General features: G+C 38.7%; 1 pseudogene; it reads right to left on the bottom strand.

The window, feature by feature from the left end:
- Positions 1-4,989: 4,989 nt before the first annotated feature.
- On the bottom strand, positions 4,990-5,108 carry LOC129881230 (5S ribosomal RNA; annotated as a pseudogene).
- Positions 5,109-7,191: the final 2,083 nt, after the last annotated feature.

Genomic DNA, 7,191 nt, shown 5'->3' with positions numbered 1-7,191 from the left:
AACCATCATCTATGAGCCAGTGATGTACAATAAGACGACATTATTGCCAAATCTGTCCATACTTTTTCAAGGTATGAATGAATCAACCAATCATGTATCTAATAATCAATCAAGTCCTATCATATTAGGACAATAAAATAGGAAACATCCGACTTTAACGATTTAATCCTTTCCTATATTGGCTACGTAGTTTATGGGATTCGAGTAAGGACTATTCTCTTACCCCATTTAGTGCTCAATATTTCTCCTGAGAATCAATATGCTCATATTTATCGGGTGAGCAAAATACTCAAAATACTCATTTAGTCTTTTTTGGACTTAGTTCAAATCAACTTATTAGTTCTCATTGGACTCTTTTCAAAACTCAATCAATCTGGCCTCATTGGACCTTCTTTCAAAACTCAATCAATTTCAATCATTACTTCTGTTACACCCCATAATTTTGTACCTTGGAACGCATTCTTAAGTCTCTTGAAAGACTCTTAAGTTTCTTGGAAGGATCGTAAGCCTCTTAAGTTTCTTAAGGTTTCCTAAAGTTTCTTAAAGCTTCTTAAGAGTTACCATGTGAGCTGGATAATCTATAACACTATCAAACAACTCTAAGTAAAGGAGAATGCGATACCTCTTAGTAGAGAAGATTGGAAATAGAGTTAGAAGAATCAGAAAGAAGTTGGAGACCAAACAATGAGTCGTAGGACTTGACTTATTTACGTAAGCTTCCACCTTGGAAATCTTACATACTTAAGCTACTGGAGTACATACCAATCTTACGTAGCAAGGATTATATAGGTTCGTAAAAGAAGACGAGATTACGAACCCACGAGGGGGAAAAGAAAGTGTCGCGTGGTAGCATGGGAGAGTGCCACATGGCAGCAACTAGGAGTTCCACATGGCAGCAGTTGAAGCAAAGGGGTAGGCCTCCACATGCCACATGGCATCCCATAATTGGAGGAAGGGATGTGTTGGCCCAATGAGGGCTTGACACGTGTTACCACTTAGGGCTTAACATGTGTCACCACTTAGGGGTTGACATGTGTTACCCTCCTAAGGTGGCCTATATATATTTTTTTGATGAATTTAATTCATCCTTATACTTTAAGATTCATCTTTATCAAAAACAATATTCAAGAAAAGAAGAGAAGAGAAAACTTGAAGCTAGAGAGAGAGAGCTACTATTTTGGGGAAAAAAAGGTGAGTTCTTTGATTTTACTCTGTGAATTAATTATCTAGGGTGTACCACAATGTTATGAAGGTGTTAGTAATGAAACTTTATTGTTTGGAGCATCCCAAAATGTTAGTAAACAGCCACAAAATTTTAGGCATGGTAAAGGAACTTCCGAGGCAAGTTTCGATGAGTTTGACGAGTTTCAGGCAAGGTAAGGGCTTCCATTTCAAATTGGAGTTTATGATATTTCTATGAGGTATGTTACATGTATTAAATAAGGTTGGAAGTGGAAAAATTGCATAAGGATGCTTCACGTTAGAAACAAACTAAATTAAAGTGGTTATAGCTAAATCGAAGTCGAGTAGTGGGTTGTCGTTGAGGTGCTGCGGGTGCAGCTAGTTGGGTTGCGTGTTGCAGGGATTTAAAGTATTTTAAAAAGGGTGTGGGTGCATCTGATTGCAGATACATGACTCTCCATTTGGTATGGTTAAAGATTTTGCGAAATAAAGATTAAAAAATCTATTTTCGTATCATAGTTTGGAGCAAGTTGTTTGGAGCTTGTATTGTGTAAGGTTGAAGTGATTTACTTGTAAATATGCTTCTAGTTGTTGTTGGTGGTATGGTTGTTGATATTATGGTGAGTTGAAATCTCGGGGATGTTGAAGTTATAGGGGAGATACTGTCCGATGTTCGGTAGATTCAGAACTAATAACAAACTAGTCGAGGGTAATGGATAAGGAAATAACTCCTATGAATACATGGGTGTAGAGTTGGAAATTGGAAAGTGAAAGTTCATTAACCTTAGTATTACTTTCATGTTAAATAGGTTTAAGAGACGACGAGGTGAACATGTAAGAGTAATCCGTAAGAGGTATATGAAGCTTACCCGTTCTTTTCTTTTGGCATGTCTTAGCCTTAAGTGATTGATATACGAAATGTGGGGATAATTCCATTCATAGAACCCCAAGTATGATTCATAAGTATTATTCACTTCTCGATGGTGGAATTCCTATACTAGTTGAGTTATTGCCTCTCAAGGCTTCTATATGATGGAGAGTAGTAAGTATGTGAAGTTCTCTCCTTTTTCTTGGCATGTTTTGGCATAAGTACATAGAGCTACCCTTCTTTCCTCTTGATATGTCTTTGACATAAGTATGGTGTTATGACGGTAAGGTAATGCAATAATAAGGTTATGATACCGAGCCCATAAAGGGTCAGGTACGGTATATGATGATTATGACACCGAGTTCCATAAAGGGCCGGATATGGTATATGATGATTATGACACCGAGTCCCATAAAGGGCCAGGTACGGTATATGATAATATGATGGCACTGAGTCCCATAAAGGGTCGGGTATGATATATGATGATATGATGACACTGAGTCCCATAAAGGGCCGGGTACAGTATATGATATGTAGATTGGACCGAACGTTCCTCGGCATTACTATATAATACGTGGATTGGGCCAAACGTTCCTCGGTATTACTATATGATTTGTGGATCGGACCGAATATTCCTTGGTATTATTATACGATATGCGGATTAGGCCGTTTGGTAGAGTCTTTTCTAGTAGAGTCTTGTTTACTGGTGTATGGTGCACCACATCTATAAACAGGAGGCTACAAGACATTTAGGATGTACCTTTCTTTCTTATCTTAGATCGTGCTATAAAGCCTAGCCATAGGAAATAAAATTCCTTTTTTCTAAACTTTGGTTTCAACTGAAGAACGACATCGACAGAAGAAAGTGACGGATGATATTGGAAGCTACACAATATACAGGTAAGTAATAGTGCGAAAGAGGCATGCTGGGTAAGGTAAGAAGATTGAAATATGATTGAAATGTAAAGTTGAAAATTGAAAGAAAAAGTAGATAGGAAAGTGTAACGGGTGCAGTTCGAGTTGGACATACGAGTTAAGTCCATCATTTTATACTGTTATTGATATTGGGTGCCCTGTGAGACTGTGATATGAATATATATCTATTGGCCCTGTTAGGCATTGTTGGTATTTCCGGAGTGCAGGTTTGGGATAGTAAGGAATATAGAGAAAACTCTACCAAAATTCTTTTGGAAATAGAAAGAGAATGAGATATAATCTTGTAATATATCTTGAGAGATCGTATCCACGGTAACGATAAGATCTGACTAAAATAAGAGTACAACTGAATTTGAGAAATAAGTTAAATTGTGATATGGGTGGCAAGTAGAAGGTCAATACTGATATGGTGAGATGAATGGTGATGGATATGAATGTCTTAAGATAGCCTGCGAGGAATTAAGGATGAGAATGACGAGGAAGGATAAGGGGTTATGTACTCTTGCTCCACTAGGTGAAATTAACCCAAAGTAAGGATCATGAATAAAAGTTAAGAAATATTAACCTCCGGGATTGACCTTGAGCAAAATATAGTGTGAATATAATGAGGATCATCATGGAAGTACGTAGAGCCTAGTAAAGAAGTACCTAAAGAATGTGATTATGAGTAAGATTAGGAGTTAGCACCGGGTACATGATAAGGATGAAAGCTCACAAAGCAGAAAGGATTATTGTGTATATGTACCTCCGCTTTGAAAATAGTGGGATCCCTCGAGGATAGGGAATGGAAAATTGCAAAACAACTGAGGCATTGTGAAATTATTAAAGGAACAAGTGGTATCCTTTGGGAAAAAAGAGGTGATAACAAAACGTGAAACACGTATCATCAGAGTATAAGTGCCCCCGAATGGAGAATCGGACATGATTATAAGCACTAGTAACATACTGATTGGGATGAATGAAATGTGGCTTTGGATAAACTACTATATTAATTATATGACTCGAGTACCAGTACTTGGACTGGATTAGGTACTAGTTATTGAGAATTCTGAGCACCCCATGGTTATATTAAGGTTTCTTACAAGGGCAAGCTAAAGTATAGATGAGTTAACAGAAGGTGTAGAAATGGTGCAGTATGTCAAATGTGTTAGAAGAGAATCATATGCGTCTGAACAGTTGAAAATAAACAGAGGATGACATGGGTACACCCTAAAGGGGGGGAAGTTGACAAGAGAAATACAAGTGTGAGAGGAAATCAACTGACACTGTCATATGTTGACGGGACCGCTTAAACTTCAAGTGAGATCCCATACTGGCATAAGTTAGCAAGAGCTCAAGGCCAATAATAAATATATAGAAGCCACGGTATTTGAGACCGTGTGAAAAATCATGGGTGCCTACAAAAAGGGGTGAATACGATAAGAGAGTAGGACTGAGCAAACTAAGGGCATCGAAAAGGGTAGTAGGGCCGTGTTTGAGTAATGATTAAGATATGGAAATAGAGTCATTGGTCGCTGATATCGGGACGTACAAGTAGCAAGGAGAATAGAAAATCTCCTATAGTAGGAAATGAGGAGACCAAGGAGTACGTAAAGGAAGAAAAGAAAGAAGTAGGACAAAATAACGTTAGCACTAGCAAGTCCTAGTGTGAAGTCAATATGTAAAGCAAGATAGGCCGAGAGACGAAAAGACTGCGTTTACCTTATACTAGTGGTATAAGAGTAGTTTTGTAACCTATGAATAGTTATATACAGCATAAGACCAAGCGGAGGAGTATATGATGAAAAGGAGTTATGATATTTTGGATACATTATAGAGGAATACGAAGAGAAGTTAAATCAAATAGCCAAAAAGGACACAGTCATGGTTAAATTAAAGATCTACCCCAACAGCGGTTGTAAGAGAGAAGAAGAGAGGGCAAGGCGAAACATGAAGACTAGCGAGAAAATGGTAAATCTTGGGCTAAGATGAGTGCCTTCACACATTATTGCAAGGATGGCAATGGAATGTGATATGAGGACTTCCCAGGGGGTCATCCATCCTAGTACTACTCTCGCCCAAGCAAGTTTAACTTTGGAATTCTGGTGGGATCTAGTGCGTTAGTTCTTTTATGATCGCACAAGATGGGAGAATCCAAACTAGCGGCGAAGCAATGGCACGAGATTATGTACCTAGAGTGTTATAAGTTACGATAAGGGAATTGTAAAAGAGCTTAAGCAAAACAAGCAGGATTATCCGATTAATAACAGATGGAGCACTTGTATGCCACAGTTCTTCAACATAATACCAGTTAATGATAAGGCAAACCATGGAATGGCTATACAGGTCATTATGTGAAGGGACTTCAGCACAACTTGGTAGCCAACTCTGATGGGAAAAAACAAAACCCAAAAGGCGAGGGTACCAGTTGATGTCATCTAAGGAATGCAAGAATTAATATATGAGTTCGAAGATTCCATAATATGACCTTGGATACAATACTCACTTTGCACTCCCTGGAAAGATAATTCTATATGGAATGTTATCCACAGATTAACAATATCAGCCTATGTTCCTTCAATCAAGGACTACCTGTCCAGTCAAAATTGTGTAAAATTATAGGTTAAGAGGGTGGTAGGACCTTATGGAGTCCCTATATCTATTATCCCAGATGAAGCATCCCAAGTTACAGTTAACTACCGAAGATCAGTCTGCGAAGAGATTGGGAAGACAGATAGGTCTTCGTACACCATTTTACCCTCAGACTGATGGACAGACTAAGATTGGTAGCTACACGGTAGATGATATGTTGCAGGCCTATATGGTTGACCCCAAAGGTAACACAGATAATTGCCTACCACCTGTAAAGAGTACTTACGCTATTAACTATCATTCCAGTATCCAGGTGGCCCGTATGAGACTTTGTATAGCAGATATTATAGGCCGCCAATTGGTTGGTTTAGTGTTAGTAAAACACAACTAATAAGCCCAGACGTGGTCCAATAGGCGGTATAGAAGGTAAAGCTTATTCGGGAGAGATTATTAGTAGCACAAAGTCGACAGAAGTCATACGCGGATAATCGACATCGATCTCTAAGGTTTCAAGTTATAATTAAGCACTCTCGAAAGCGTCGCCCACAGAGAAAGTAATGAGAGCCAGCAAGAAAGAGGACCTTAGTCTGAGATGCATTGACCTTATTAGATCCTCCATCGAATAGGCAAGGTTGCCTACGAGTTGGACTTACCAGCAAATCTGGAAGTGGTATATCCAGTCTTCCATGTATCAATGCTTTGCAAGTATGTTGGTAATCCAACCCGGGTATATCCTGTAGAGGGTATCCAGGTAACAAAGGAGTTATCCTACAGAAGCAACCTATCTCCATCCTGGGTTGGCAAAGTAGAAGATTATGAACTAAGGACGTAGCTTTTGTCAAGGTATTGTGGAGAAATAAAAATCATGAAGAGATGACTTGGGAAGCGGAGGAGGAAATGAAACACAAGTATATGTACCTACTTCTTACGCTATAGGTAATCCCAACCTTTGGTACTCTCATAGTGATAGCTCAATGAAGAATACATTATTGCAATAGAATAGAGAAACTCTGCATATAGTCTGTATAAGATCTTGAGTCTCTTGAAAGACTCTTATGTTTATTGGAAGGATCGTAAGCCTCTTAAGTTTCTTAAGGTTTTCTAAAGTTTCTTAAGACTTCTTAAGAACTATTAAGCTTCTTAAGACTTACCATGTGAACTGGATAATCTATAACGCTATCAAAAAACTCTAAGGAAAGGAGAATGTGATACCCCATAGTAGAGAGGATTGGAAATAGAGTTAGAAGAATCCGAAAAAAATTGGAGACCAAACAATGAGTTGTAGGACTCGACTTATTTATGTAAGCTTCTAGCTTGGAAATCTTACATACTTAAGTTACTAGAGTACATACCAAGCTTACGTAGAAAGGATTATATAGGTTCATAAAATAAGATGAGATTACAAACCCACGAGGGGAAAAAGAAAGTGCCACGTGGCAGTATGGGAGAGTGCCATGTGGCAGCAGCTGGGAGTTCCATGTAGCAGCAGCTAGAGCAAAGGGGGTGGGACCCACATGCCATATGGTAGCCTGTAATTATAGGAAGGGATGTGTTGTCCCAATAAGGGATTGACACGTGTCACCACTTAGGGCTTGACATGTGTCACCACTTAGGGCTTGACACGTGTTACTCCC

This window comes from Solanum dulcamara, chromosome 2 (assembly GCF_947179165.1).
Source record: "Solanum dulcamara chromosome 2, daSolDulc1.2, whole genome shotgun sequence".
NCBI classification, from domain to species: Eukaryota; Viridiplantae; Streptophyta; class Magnoliopsida; order Solanales; family Solanaceae; genus Solanum; species Solanum dulcamara.
The sequence above is the reverse complement of the archived record's forward strand: the minus strand, read 5'-3'. Positions and strand labels throughout refer to the sequence as shown.